The sequence below is a fragment of the Bactrocera dorsalis genome, chromosome 3 (assembly GCF_023373825.1).
Source record: "Bactrocera dorsalis isolate Fly_Bdor chromosome 3, ASM2337382v1, whole genome shotgun sequence".
NCBI classification, from domain to species: Eukaryota; Metazoa; Arthropoda; class Insecta; order Diptera; family Tephritidae; genus Bactrocera; species Bactrocera dorsalis.
In genome coordinates, this window is record NC_064305.1 from 29560693 (window position 1) to 29576774 (window position 16082).

At 34.2% G+C, this 16082-nt stretch overlaps 1 pseudogene; it reads right to left on the reverse strand.

Annotated features, from left to right (window-relative positions):
• Positions 1-9684: 9684 nt before the first annotated feature.
• On the reverse strand, positions 9685-9876 carry LOC125777982 (small nucleolar RNA U3; annotated as a pseudogene).
• Between the last annotated feature and the right edge of the window lie 6206 nt (positions 9877-16082).

Below are 16082 nucleotides of genomic sequence, written 5' to 3' on the forward strand. Positions count from 1 at the left end.
ATGGCGGATAGTTCTTTTAGGCTATCATTCCCTAATATTCCGTCGAAGGATTTTAAAGGTGGCAATAAAAAGAATTTTACATTGAAATGATTTTGTTTAAATAAATTTACCATTGTATGGTGAGTTATCTTAACATTACCTGCTATTGAATTTACGTAGAATATATTTTTATTAGGAATGGGGTTTTGAACATGTTTTGGTTGTATGTAATTTCTGTTCGAGCCAGTATCGATAAGGAATTTGAGCAATTCAACGCTAGTTGTTTTGCACTCGAAATATGGTAGTAATGAATTGCTTAATCTAAAAAAATGTATGTCTGTAAAGTTATCAGTTTAATTAGGAAATGTCTCGTTTATAAATTTTGATTTGTTCGTGTATTCCATTAAGTTTTGTTCATAATTATCTTGTTCGTTTACGATTTCTGAATTATTGATATGAAAATTTCTTTGTAGTTTTGGTGGATTTTGATTATTGGAAAATCCACTTGTTGGTCTTTTCCCTGTGTATTTAGGAGCAAAAGATCTGTTCACATAGTTAACATTAGCTGTTTTTAGACTTGGATCTATGTCCATAGGTTGCGGTGGTTTTGGGGCAGTTGGCCTAGGTGGAGGAAATTTATAATCATTATGTCCGTAACGGTATTGGTTGTAAGGTCTATTTGGTTGGAATACCCTTTGAGGTGTTTGTGGCGAGCGAAATGGTTGAGGATAATCGCGATGTTGGTTAAATGTGTTGGGGTGTGAACTATAGGAAAAAAGTGGTGGTGAGCTAGTGCTTAGCCCTTTTCCAATGTTATTAGTATGTCTGGCATACTGAGCCCTAAAGTTTTGGTTTTGTAATTTTGTACATAGATATAAAGCTTGTGGTAGGTCTACTGGTTCTTTCATTCCCAATAATCGCGGTAGGTCACCTTTAGACCTCTAATAAAAGTATCTAAAGCCTTATCGCGGTATGTGCCTATTAAGACGTTCATGGATTCACTTCCGATTTCCATACACGAAATTTTATTTTAAATAAGAGACAAATGTTCATACACGGCTTGATAGAATTGTTCCACCGTTTTGTTGCCTTGAACTAGAGTAATCATTTGATACTCAAGTGTGCCGAGATCCCGCTTATCTGCATAATGCAGAGTCAAACATCGTGAAATGCTGTTCCAGTTTAGTGGAGTATTATACGACTCCAAAACATTATCAGCAGTTCCAGTTATTTTATTTCTTATAGAATTTATAATACCAAAATATTTAGATGTTCCTCTGATAGGTTCGTACAACTTTAAAATTCTATCAACGCTCTTCTTCCAAGAGCTGTATTCGATTGGATTTCCTGAAAATTCTCTGAGGCAGCGAACTACGTCAGGAACCTTATCTAGTTCATCAATGTTATGCCTATATTCGCTGTTAATTACTTCATCTGTACAGTTAAGTTCGTTATGATTAGTTTGTCTGCTGTCCTCGGTGAGGCATACATTTCTCACTATTCTTCTAATCAGAGCTTCTAATTCTGGTGTTGCGTTTACTTGCTCTATAATTGGTGTATTAGCAGGAGAGGGTACGGATGTTATATTTATTATTGGTGGACGAATAAGGTTGTTTGGGTTAGTCATTTTGATTATTTTTTTTGATTATATATTTTTATTCTATTAATTTTTTGTTGTTTTTTAGGTTATATTCGTATTTATTATAAGAACCGGAGGGTCCCCCCGAAGGTGGTGAATCGCGGTCTTCTTAGGTATTTTTAGTTATAGCTGTATGTAAGCCTCTAAAATGGTTATTATTGTTTTAATATCGAATTATATCCGATCTCTGGAGGGTCCCCCGAAGGTGGTGAATCGCAGAGACGTTTTAAGTTAGAAAATGGTTGATATTATGATTGTTCTCTGGAGGGTCCCTCCGAAGGTGGTAAATCGCAGAGACGTTTTAAGATAGAAAATGGTTAATATTATGATTGTTCTCTGGAGGGTCCCCCCGAAGGTGGTGAATCGCAGAGACGTTTTAAGATAGAAAATTATTATAAGGACTAAAAGTTCCTTTTTAATGAGGAGTTATTTTATATTGATTTTCAACAACATATTATAATTTTAATTTATAATTGTATTTTATTTTATTATAAGGATTATTTTATATAATTTTATTATAGTTCGTTAGCTAAATTTGCTTTTATGTTATATTGAATTGAAATTAATATTTCTTAATAAATTTAAATAAGTAGTAGGAAAACAATTTATTTTATTTTTACTAATAAGTATTCATATATAATATATATTTTGCTGTATCAAAAAAAGAGATTTTTTTTTTTTTTTTTTTTTTTTTTTTTTTGTAATAACTAACTTTTACTTCCAGTGGCGCATAAAATTACATTAATCATTGATAGACTTGCTTCGGATAGCGAGCCACTCGCTTAATGGTAGCACTCACATTTACGCCGAATTGCGTTTTACTTTTCACTTATTTTTTCCACTTACTTACTTACTTACCTTGAAGCTGAACTTTTCCTTATGTGCCTTCTTTCACTTTTTTATACTCACGCAACATTTTTGATTTTGTTCACCTATAACTAATCGAGATAATTTATAGTTATAAATGACATGTGAAGATGTATAAAATCCGATATTAATTGGACCCACTCTCCATATATAGATTATGTTAAAACTACTAAAATCTAAATTTTACACTGTTGGCGGTATGGAAGGAATGATTTGGAATGTGTGTAAATTGGACTATGCTCGTGACACTACCCGGACACAACCCTTGAGGAGATATTCTCATTTCTCTCACCTCACTTCCAAAAATAGTCGAAATTGAACATTAGCTGTCCTGATAACTCTCTTATGAGGCTCAGTGCCTATAGCTGATTTTTTTACCGAAAAGGTTATTAATGAAATTTAGAAATAACCTTTTTTTGAAAAAGATGTGATCTTGAACCAATGCTAAAACTGGGTCAATACAAATGTACATTAGCTCCCATATACCTAATATATGAATTTTTAATTTCCGTTTGAATTTATAGCGTAAATATCAATCAATATGTATGTAAGGTGCTTTGGCAATATTAAGTGAATCTTGCTACCACTTAATTCCGAAAATGTGTGAAATTGGCCCAAAATTACATATACTATATATATTTATTTTAATTATTGTAGCAAACTTTATGATAAACATCCATTTTGACTTTCCATCTAACTGTAAGACTTTTATGTTGGCAGTATTTTTTATGTAATTGAAATTTTTCTATAAAATGTATAAAACTTTTATAGTAAACTGATTTCTTTGAACAATGAAAAATGAGTTCTTACTCCACATTTTGAATTATAAAGTTTTGCAACGCCTGTAAGTATTTTCCCACTTTTGATCTGACAAATTTGGAGAGTATGAAATGTTCGGTTGCACCCAAAATTAGCCCTTCCTTACTTTTTTTCTTCACCTGGAAAATGAGAGTTTTGCGTCTTGCTGTGGTCAAGGTATGAACACTGGGGATTTTGCTTATAACCAGCGCGATTAAGTGGCACATTTTTGTCGATAATGATGTGTTCAATTGTCTGGTAAAATGCGTAAGACGCCATAATTATAAATATATATATATACATATATATCGTCACCTGAAATGCAAAATAACGTATCATCAAAAAATTTGAAATTGAGTGTCTTATTGATTACGCTTCACTACTTCAAATTGTATACATAATATTAAATATGTTCAACATTTTCTGATTCTGCGGTCATATATAAACCAGTTTTAACCAATATTAATATTTTGTTTCACTCATGTTCCATTTTATTCCGTGTTTCGTTCACGCCACTGTAAATTTCTGAAAATGTTGTTACGTTAATTTGCATTTCAGGTGACGATATATAGTATGTACAGCATGCAAAGTAAATACACATGCAAGTAATTGCTTATATTCCTTAGCAAATAAATAATTTTATTGTCACTAATGCGAGCTTAAAGCTTAAAAGCTTATGCTCTTAATAAAAATAAATCGTATAAGTGCCGTAGACGACATATGTTGCTAAGAGAATGCCAAATTTTTTTTGGAAATTCCTTCTAGCAAAGTATGACAAGCTAGTTTAAGAGATTGAAAATAAAATTCTACGATATAAAAATAATTTAAGTGGCATCTAAGGCGAAACAACTTTCATTTTAAATTATAGCTTTTGTTTATTTTTTAATTGAAGGTAACTAAAATAAAACTCAGAACGAATAAACAATTTATTAATTGCCTTTCAGTAAAATTTGGTAAATTAAGTAGCGTATACAAGATGGTACACACAAAATAATGACAGTTGGATGTAAAAGGCATTTGAACACTTCTGGTGTACGTTAGAGATTCAAAAAAGCTTAAGGAATGTAAAAAAGTCAATTTAAATTGCTTTGGAGCTAATCTCGATTTTAAATCAGTTTTAGATGTAACTTACATATTGGACATTATCAAACAGAGAAATAAAATTGCTTCGAGTAAATTACTGCGGATATAAAGCATATAAATAGATACTACAAAAATTGATTAGATAGAAAACAGACATGAAAATATATATAGTAAATATACAAAATAAAAATTTCAAAATTATTTTATTATTAATCTTTATACTTCTCAATTATAAAAGTTGCTCGTACGACATGTTTCCCGACTTGTATGGCTTGATTGAATATAATAAAAATTATAAAAACATTATTTAAAATGGACGAAAATCAGTAAAAGTTATTTATTATTCAATTGCTGCAGTAAGAATCTCACTTACGTATTCACAGTGGACGTCAAATAGGAGTGAGCGTTATGGGTTATTTTCGGTAAGAAAATATCCAGATCAAAATAAAAACAGGTTACCATTAATAACTTAATTATTTTGGTGATAGTAACGTTATTTATACCTTACAAAAACTTCTATAACGATGTCAACTCTATATTCCTTTTACAAGTACTTTCTATGTTAGAGTGTAAATTACTATTATCTTTCAGAATTGAATTTTTGACGTTTAACTACTTTCATAGAAACTTCTTCAAAGAGTCCAGTTCCTCTCCAGTCCCTGTAAGCTAAATATTTTAATATACACCGGGTTTTCCAATAGGAATGACCTCTAATTGTTTTTCCACTGCTTGCAGTAATGTTTACAATTTCGTCACAGAAAATATACTCAAGATCAACATTTACAAATTGTTCAAACTTATTATTAAGTTAAACGTTATCCGTACACTGTATTTATTTCATATTCAAGTGGCAATAAGGCAAAGAATCACACTTGAAAACGGTAACGATTTTTTAAGAAAACCATTTTCTTCAACTTCGGCTTAATTTCATCTGTGTGGTCGAGTAACTGAACAATACTGTCGATTCTGGTGCTTTAAGAATACACAAATAATTCACGAACAACCATTACATTCACCTTAATTGACAGTTTTGTGTGGTTCTTGGTCTATTAGAATTATCGGTCCGTACTTCTTTCGAAATCAAGCTTATGATACTGTGTTTGTCAATGTAGAGCGGTATAGATCGATGATAACCAACTTTTTATGTCCGCAATTGTAAGAAGTTGACCTTTACAACAACAGAATTATTGCGAAAAGTTTGAAGATTCGAATATTTCCAGAAATTGTGACATTGAATGGCCTCCAAGAATGGCTTTAGAATTTAATATTGAAAGTGTTATTCATGACATACGACTTGATTTAATGGAAAAAGTACTCGAAAATTGGGTTCATCGAATTTGCCGCAAAAGAAGTCGTGGAGACAATTTGAACGATGTTATATTTCAGAACTTAAATGTATCGATTATATTTCATTTTATTTAAAAAACATAATTAGTTTCCTTAGGAATTGTTTTGCTGTTTAAAAAAAAAGTTAAATCACTCTTATTGGGAATCCCTTTATGTTCGCGCTTATGTTGTACGATGTTGTTGAGCGCTTGAGTGGTCACCAGGTGCATATTAGTTGTTATAAGCAGGCAGCCATGGTTGTTAGTGCCAACAACAAATGAAGTGTGCAAGTGTACAGCTTGGTTATTGAGAGTTTGAACGAAAACCCGAAACTGTGTTATGAAGGAAGACGTTTCGGCATTTTTGATTGTCCTTAGCAATACAACGAGAGTTTCGGACAGGACGTATTAGATAGCTTTCAGCACAAGGATTTAGAATCAATGCTAGCAAGGGGCAAGGAAGAAAGAGGGAGTGAAAGTTGTAAGTCACTCACGGATTAAAAAAATAATGGATGTAAATAAGTAAACAGTAGCTTATATGAATTGAATATATATGTATGTGCACGTGTATTTGCAAAAACAGCTTCCGAACCCGTGCAAGTTTTTCTTCCCACATTGGGCTTCTTAACGACTGCAAAAAAGGGTAAAAAACAGAAACAGCATAGTTATTGGTTTAGTGGTGGCAAATAAAGCAAATTTTGCCTGTTGATGCTTTGCTATGTTGCTGTCGGTAAGAATTCTCTCTTGCTTCGGCCACAGACGCGCACACAAATAAAGCAAAAGTGATCATTTGTTACCCAATACACGTACAATTAAACAGCTATCTAACTTTTGTTGTAGGACTTTAAGGAAAATGTTGATGAAAACCGAACAAGGCAGCGGAAGAATATTTGTCAATATATATTTGTATAAATGCGAGTTCGATTGTGTGTGTGTGTATATGTGAAATATATTGATTGTATGTGTGTACGCGCTTTTGTTGCTCCTTCCGGCTATTTACTATCCGCTTTGGCTGGGGCAAACACACTCACGTGTACACAGCTATATGTATATATTAAGTTGAGCTTTTTTCCTTTTTACCTAGTTTTTTACATCGCAACTCAACACACATACTGACTTATAAATACAAATATTCTTTACTACATACATGTATGCACAAAATGGCAACAAACTGGTATGCTCATCTACTTTTTATATAGGTGTATTTTTTGGCAATAAGCCCACAAATATGTAAGGCCACCACGTCCATGCCCACAACCATCTGTGACCGTAAGTAAACAGATTACCAGTTTGCAAGGTAAATAAAAGTAAAAAAAGAAATCTGTTCCAACTGTTAAATGCCAAAGCCAACGCAGCACAACAGCAGTGCACTGGTCGAAACAAAACAAACACACATTTTTATAAACGTATACATGCACAGGTCTTCTCCATTCATGCTTAGCGTTCTATACTTGCGACACACTGTGCCCAAAATCACCTGCTTAGCATAATGAATTTTCTTAGTTGGCCGTAAATTCGTTTTGTCGCAATTAAATTTTCGATTTTCCGTAAATAATTGGCTCCTAACAAGATGTAAACAGTTTGTCGACAGCTTGGAATTAAAGTAAAACTCTCATAAGTATTTATTGCTGTTTATTTGTCTTTGTGGCTGTTATTTGTACAGTATACGATGTTAAAAGCAAAAAATTAAAAATTTATTCTGTCGGGATTCGAACCTGCGGCACTCGTAGCATCTTGACTTTCCAAGCGCTTACCACCAACACCACCATTGACACTTAGGTTGCCCTGACTTAAGTATGATTTGGTTATGCATGTAAGAAACATACGATGATTCTAATAATTTTGTTTAAATATAGAAATATGCTTTTGTAAAACATTTGCTTTCGCAAACATACAGACAAATGTGCAAAAGACATAATATATGTATGTATGATTGTTTCGCATTTTGCTTCTGAATATCACCCAGAGGTATACCTTCTTCCGCGCGTAGGGACTCCACACGCACCTTATTTTTTCTTACTAATAGAACTTAAATTTATCACAGCAATATATGTACATAATATAACTACATATACGTAATATTGCTGTGATAAATTTAATTTCTTTTAGTAAGAAAAATATTTATTTGTATAGTATACGATAAAAGGCATACATACATCTTCTATCCTATCTTGTATATCTGCACATGCTCATATGAGTGTATGTATACTAGGGTGTCCGTTATTTACCAAATTGATTATTTTTGACGAGACGCCCCCTAAACTTTTAGTTTTCCACCTAAAAAAAAATATCAGACCATAAAAGGCCCTTAATTTTCATAATAAACCTTGCCCCAAACACGATACATTTCCCATTGAAATAACTTGGGATTTTGCCACTTTTTACAAATATTTTTTTTCTCTGGAACTTTCTCGTTTGTAGGAATAATAAATATAGTTTAAAAAAACTAAAAAACACGCTTTTAAAGCATATCAAACTAAAAAGTGAAAAATAATTCTTTGTATAAACTAACAATAATAATGAAAGAAAAATTCCTGCATTATTGTGAGAAAAGCGTGGCATGCTCGATATATTAAAAATATATCACAAAGCACCCCACGCTTTTCTCACAATAATGCAAGAATTTTTCTTTCATTATTATTGTTAGTTTATACAAAGAATTGTTTTTCACTTTTTAGTTATATGTGCTTTAAAAGTGTGTTTTTTAGTTTTTTTAAACTATATTTATTTTTAATTTTTTAGTTTGATGCGAGAAACCCCAAATTTATTAAAATATGAACTATGACATGTAGAATTGGTTAAGTAAATCGATAATTAGGCAGCATTTAATATCTACTCGTAACCTTTCATTGACTAATTGTTACATTATTTGCGACCAAGTTCTATTGACGACTTTACGAATTGTTAGTTCTTAATTGAATCATTTCTTCTAAATCTTCACTGTTACATGGGGTTTTACCTGTCAACTTTGAACAGTCGAGATCTTCAATTCGAATACCGTCCAAAGATCTACAACGACTAAGTGCTACATAAGCTTGTTCAGCAGCAAACAGTCGAGAGCCCAGATAAATTACTGCATGCTCTACTGTACAACCTTGCTTTTTATGAACGATCGACGCCCAACTCAGTATGCTATTTAAATGTCGCCAAAACTAGTTTTATATAGATGTTGCATATTTTAAAAGTTATTCAAGGTTAAACTTCTGGGTAATTTCTGGAATTTTTAAACTTTTACTGCAAATTGAAATTTTTTTTGTAAAATTCAATTGTTTTGTTCGACGTCATATTTTCATCACCTATCAACATACTTATTACATGTGCGCGCATTGACTTGCATGTTCATACATTCATATATACTTATATGTACATATATTTGCATACATTGCCAAACAAATAATGCACAAACATACAAACATACATATGCGTACACATATGAATATGTCACCAACAAAAAATTGATCTTCACAAAACAATATGGCAGCCAAATTGGCGAAGAACAAGTGTAGTAAATTTTGCAACAAAAACAGGCGCAAATTCCACAAGCGCAGGCGCTTCATTTATAAAAACAGAGGCCGTAATATCTCCCCAAGCATGCCTTTGCCAACAAGTCGTCTTTTCGCGACGATAGCAAAAGCTAAAAATCATAAATTGCACAACTTTCTGGTGCTTCTCGTAAAAATCTGCGTCGATATGTATTCACGATCATACGTATACATACATATGTACATATGTACATATTTACGCATGTTTGTAGGCGAAGCTGCTACAGCGGCAAGGGGTGACAATCGGAGGTCATTACTTTACTTATGCCATAGATATTCTATTGCTACGAATATGGAAATGACAACGAAATAATGCAAATATGCATATTTCTAAAGGTCATTAATTTTTTTGAAGAAATGAAAGGAATGAATAATCCTGAGAAGTATAGTCTTAACTTTTCAACGGCCAACGCAGAGTATTTCAACCAAAAGGAATTTATTGATTAAAATCACCACTCAGAAGTCGTTTTATCCGTTGTAAACGAACGATTTTCTAATTTATTATTATAATTTATTAGAAATTTATTAGAAATGAACTTCTTAAACCTCACGCTGTCAGTTGAAACGATATACCTCGTCATCGCGGGTCGATTTCCAAAAATGGAAATGAAGACACACAGAAATGTTCTGTGAGTATAGTCTTAATTTTTCAAAGGCCGACGCAGAGTATTTCAAACAAAAGTCACATAAAATAGTTGAGAATTCACAGAAAAACAAGCGAAAGAAAAAGAACTATAACTTCAATAATGCACAAGCATACAAACATACATATGCGCACACATGTGAATATGTCACCAACCAAAAATTGAAACATTGTTCTACAAAAACAACAACAGCATAAGCATGGCAACATTGTGTTGTTGGTAGAAAATCCGAGCTGTGCCGAAAGAAACGAACAAACGATCGCCGATTGTCACCGCTTCGCTTGCGCTCGAACATCTTCGCAGACAAGGTTGCGTTAGATTCATATTGAGCAAGGTTGCGCAAACGTGTTTAGTTTAAACTTTGAAAGAACGTGTTAAAAGGATTAAAGACAAATATTATTCAAAGTTTCCTTAGTTTTGGAGTATTATCCCATAACATGTATAAGAGCACAGAGAAAATAATAATTTGATGAAATTTTTACATTTCTCTTCTCTTGCTGGTTCGGTGACCATCTGCGTATCTCGAAATTATTTCAAAGCAACAAAGGGTGGCAAGCCAGATCGAGTTGTAAAAGCAAGTACTTGAGGGGAGGCCCGTGATTTAACTCAGAACTTCACTACACTTTTTTGACTTTTATTCATCTTGCTCAGTAGTGTGATTGTAACTTTTCTTGACTCTTTTATGAAAATTTCATGCCTCACGAGTACGTATAGTATGTATAGCAGAATATTCCTAGCGGCTCAGTGAAGCACGCGATGCCGGCTTGTGTTCATTGTTGGCGGTATTTAAGTTGTTTAGCTTTGTTAGCCGGCAGCTCAACTAAGTTTTCGCGTTTTGCCGCTTCACTGGCAGCTTAACATGCTGTTGTGCATTCGCCTATTTCAGCTCGTGGCTATCGGCGGCATGCTGCGCTAATTTTTCACATTTTCGTTAGCTTTTTTTGCTGCTTGTCAACTTTAAGTAATTGCTTCTTTTGCTTATTCGTATTTTTAATTCTATTCTATATTTATTATTTATTCCAATTTTTTTTCGTAATTTAGTGCTACATGTCAAACAATTGTGTGTGAGCGTGGTTGCGTTGGAATTTTTTGTGCTGTTCTTTTCTAGCATTTGCATAAATATTTTGCTAAAATTTTTACAAATTTTCTTGTTTCTAATTTTGAAATTTTGATTTGCCCAAAAATTTCATGTATTATTAAATTTTAATGAAAATATTTACTGACTTTACCTTTGTTTTTTTTTGGTATTTGTTTCACTTTTTTGGTTTTGTATTTTTAAGTTTATTTTCCGATAGTAATTTTGAATTTCTGCTTTCTTTTTTGGTCGCTGGCTTAACAATAATCTATATAATGAAAGGCGCAAAAATTTGAAAAACGATATGAAAATTTATTGAAAATATACGCACCATAATAAAAAGTGTATAATTCTTCTTCTTTACTGGCGTAGACACCGCTTACGCGATTATAGCCGAGTCAACAACAGCGCGCCATTCGTTTCTTCTCCTTGCTACGTGGCGCCAATTGGACATTCGAAGCGAAGCCAGGTCCTTCTCCACTTGGTCCCTTCAACGGAGTGGTGGTCTTCCTCTTCATCTGCTTCCCACGGCGAGTACTGCGTCGAATACTTTCAGAGCTGGAGTCTTTTCATCCATCCGGACAACATGACCTTTCCAGCGTAGCCGCTGTCCTTTAATTCGCTGAACTATGTCAATTTCGTCGTATATCTCGTACAGCTCATCGTTCCATCGAATGCGATATTCGCCGTGGTCAATGCGCAAAGGACCATAAATCTTTCGCACTTCTCTCTCTAGGTAACTCGTAACGTCGACTCATCGGTTGCTGTCATCGTCCAATCCTCTGCACCATATAGCAGGACGAGAATTATGAGCGACTTATAGAGTTTGGCTTTTGTTCGTCGAGAGAGCACTTTACTTTTCAATTGCCTACTCAGTCCGAAGTAGCACCTGTTGGCAAGAGTAATCCTGCGTTGGATTTCCAGGCTGACATTGTTGGTGGTGTTAATGCTGGTTCCTCATTAGACGAAATTATCTACAACTCCAAAGTTATGACTGTCAACAATGACGTGAGAGCCAAGTCGCGAGTGCGACGACTGTTTGTTTGATGACAGGAGATATTTCGTCTTGCCCTCGTTCACTGGCAGACCGGTTTGCGTTGCTTCCTTGTTCAGTCTGGAGAAAGCAGAATATCGTCGGCATACGCCAGCAGCTGTACACTCTTATAAAATATTGTACCTGCTCGATTAACTTCTGCAGCTCGAACTATTTTTTCCAGCAGCAAATTGAAGAAGTCGCACGGAGTCGCCTTGTCTGAAACCTCGTTTGGTATCGAACGGCTCGGAGGGGTCCTTCCCGATCCTGACGGAGCTTTTGATGCTGCTCAACGTCAGTTTACACAGCCTTATTAGTTTTTCGGGGATACCAAATTCAGACATCGCGGCATAAAGGCAGTTCCTTTTCATGCTGTCGAAAGCAGCTTTGAAATCGACGAATAGCTGGTGTGTGTCGATTGTCCTTTCACGGGTCTTTTCCAAGATTTGGCGTATGGTGAATATATGGTGGGTTGTTGATTTTTCAGGTCTGAAGCCACACTGATAAAGTCCAATCAGTTTGTTGACGGTGGGCTTTAACCTTTCACACAATGCGCTCTATAGAACCTTGTACGCGATGTTGAGGAGGCTTATCCCACGGTAGTTGGCGCAGATTGTGGGGTCTCCTTTTTTATGGATTGGGCATAGCACACTTAAATTCCAATCGTTGGGCAGTAGGGAATATTTCGCCTTCTCACTTTAGCTCGCCTTCAAACGGATGTTCTTAGGCTACCCAGATGATACTTGGTTCACGACCGGAAGTCGTGAGCTGCTTGAGTCATATGTAAAAGAATCGTTTGTGGCCACTTCCAAGTGAATGGCGATAAGAGAACTTTCCTCATTTGCGTGAACTTCTACACATGACTCCATCCTCCTGTGCGAAAAAAATTTACCAAAAAAAATATTTGGCATTCACAAACATTCTTAGTCAAAGAGATTATTTCAGAATTTTGTTGCCATTTTTTAGTTTTTTTTTGGCTTGCTAAAGCGGCTCAAAATTTAAGCACATTTTTGTGATTATTAAAATGTAAAAATATTTCGTATATTTATTATATTTATAAATATTATTTAGTGATTAACCAAATTTATTTGTGCACAATGCAATATTTAAGGTTTTGCAAAGAACGGTGTGGTGAACTAAACAGTTGTCGTAGTTCAAGCAAAGTTGTGAAAATTTATTTCTAGGGTGTTTTACGCGGAAATATAACCTTAATTTGCATTCGATGCTTAAAAAGAACTGCGTCGATCACCGCAAATTACAGTGGGAACGATCTCCGAGGATGCTTAATTCTTCATTTTATTTAGGAAGTCAAGAAGGTCATATAGGTTCAGATATATTTTAGATTGAAACCGAAGTTTCTCGTACGAAATCTTCAGATATTTTGGGACGTGAGTTCTTTACAGCAGAACCTAAGATAATTTTGTTTAAATAAGCTGAGGTTCTCAATATGTTAACATTGCTCCGTCAAAACCACTTAGGAAAAACAACATGTTGATCAGATGAAATATCATAATTAACTACGTTTTTTTAGGTACATGTTCTCTCAAGACTAGATTACTTCCGAACGACCACCCTGCCTCACCATCAAGATTCAGAACTGTTTAACAATTATGTGAATATAAGGGGATACATTACCTATACTTTTAAAAAATCATTTAAGAATTCGTTTCTTCGAAGTCAAATATTACAATTCTCAAACATATTTTACAAATGATATTTACACAAGTTCTAATTCTTACCCATTTCAGCATCCGACTGCATAAATTTTAAGGTCTATAAAAACTCTTCAAAAATAGAATCTGCCGAAGAATCGTATACAATTCAATAGAATCTATTTAAACACGTAGGAACATATAGCACATAAGCTAAAGACGCATGTTACCAAAAACACAAAAATGTCGGCATCACAAAAAAACGATAACAAAATAATAAGAAGAATGCAACAACAACAACAACATTTTCATATGAACAAGATAACAACATGTGCTAGGTCCGGCTGTCAAAACACCTCCCACCCATACCCACAACATAGTCTGTATCAACAATGAATGGTCATGTTGAAACTGCTCAGCGTATGCAGTGAAAATTTTTTGAGAGAGTGGAGTAACGAAAATAATAACAAAAAAACCGAAGTTAACGGCTGCAAGAGCGTATATACAGATATTTATATTTATTTTGATAGGACAGTTTGAATGTCAGCAATAAGTTCCAATTAGAAAAACTTCTTCCAAGCATGTAACGTCGCTTTGAATAATATGAAATTTCTTGAAAATATTCTGATAAAATAAAAAGTTTTTTGACTGTCCCTATTTACTAGGGAAAATTAACTTCAATACCCCTCAGCGTTGTCTCAGATCTGTTTCCCCATCTACAGTGATGAACTAAAGTATTGGCACAGCAAGATGCCTTGACTTTAGCACTGTTTTTTACCACTTATAAAATAAGTTTTGAACACCAAAAAAAGTCCTTAGTTAGGACGAGTAATTATCAATTATATTTGCTTTAATTCATTTATTTATCTCTTATATTTATTTAATAGTAATTATAAAAGCAAAAAAAGTGCTAATTATAGCGAAACAAAAGTATTGGCACACCCTATAAAATCAGACAATTTCGGGTAATTTTTATTAATTATGGCAACTCTTTTTTAAAGTACCGTTATTTATACATAAGCAAATGTGTTTTTGTAAAGAATCAAAATTCAAAACTCAGTGTGTCTTTATTTAATAGTTAAATTTGCTTAAATTTTATTAAAATGGGGAGTAAAAAATGTGAAACCAACGAATCTCAGCGGAAAATAATATTATATTTGCATAATCAGGGTAAATCGTACGCCGAGATTGGTGAAATGATGGACAGAAGCCGATATACCATACGGAGTATTATTCAACGTTTTAGAGATACTGCATCTTTAAAAAGCGAAAAACGAACAGGCAGGCCTAAGGCTTTAAGTGATCGCGAACGGAGTCAAATAGTCAGGAAGGTAAAAAAGAACCCCAGAATATCATCCACACAAATCGCTGCGGAAGTTAAAGAAGAGATGGGAAAAGATATTCATCCAATAACGGTCCGGAGGGCACTGCATGAAGCTAATTACAGTTCTCGCGTAGCTAGACGTAAACCTCTCATTTCGAAAGCGAACCAAACGAAGCGTTTAGCTTATGCGAAGGAGTACATAAGCAAGTCAAGGGACTTTTGGGACAGTGTACTCTTCTCAGATGAGAGTAAGTTCAATATATTTCAATCTGATGGTCGGCAATCTGTGTGGAGAAAGCCTAATACCGAACTGCAAAAAAATAACCTTGCTGCTACTGTAAAACATGGCGGTGGAGGGGTAATTGTGTGGGGTTGTATGTCCGCTGCAGGTGTCGGTAAGCTGGAATTCATAGACGGCATTATGGACAAGAAATATTATATGGAAATTCTGAAGAGAAATGTAAAAAAAAGTGCCGAAAAATTGAAATTGCCAGAGTCATTCACATTTCAACACGATAATGACCCGAAGCATACGGCTTATGATGTACGCATGTGGCTGGCACATCACATAAAATATACATTACCGCATCCCCCTCAATCGCCCGATCTTAACCCAATAGAACATTTGTGGGAAGAACTGGATAGGCGCGTTAAAAAAAAGAGCGATATCAACTGAGTTGAAGGTGACACTAATGGAGGAATGGCAGAATATTGGCGCAGAAACGACACAAAAGTTGGTTTCATCAATGTCAAACCGGCTGGAAGCAGTCATCAAGCAAAAGGGCTTGGCCACAAAATATTAATTTTATATATAGTTTACTACTTTGTTATTGTTTTTGTTGAACAGAGTTACGTACGCGCAGTTTCAATGTAAGGTGACGACTGACTTTATTGAATATAATATACATAAGAACAGTATAAAAGGAATAAGAAAAATAGTGATGCCAGATTTACAATATTTCATAACACTTCCCTTTAATAGAACATCTGACAACACTAATAATATATTAGTTAAATCAAAAACTATGTTAAATGATACATGACTTTACTTTAAGCCTAATTTAACATTAATAAATTCATTCTTAACTGCAGGTATAGCTTTTGTTAAACCATCTGCTAAC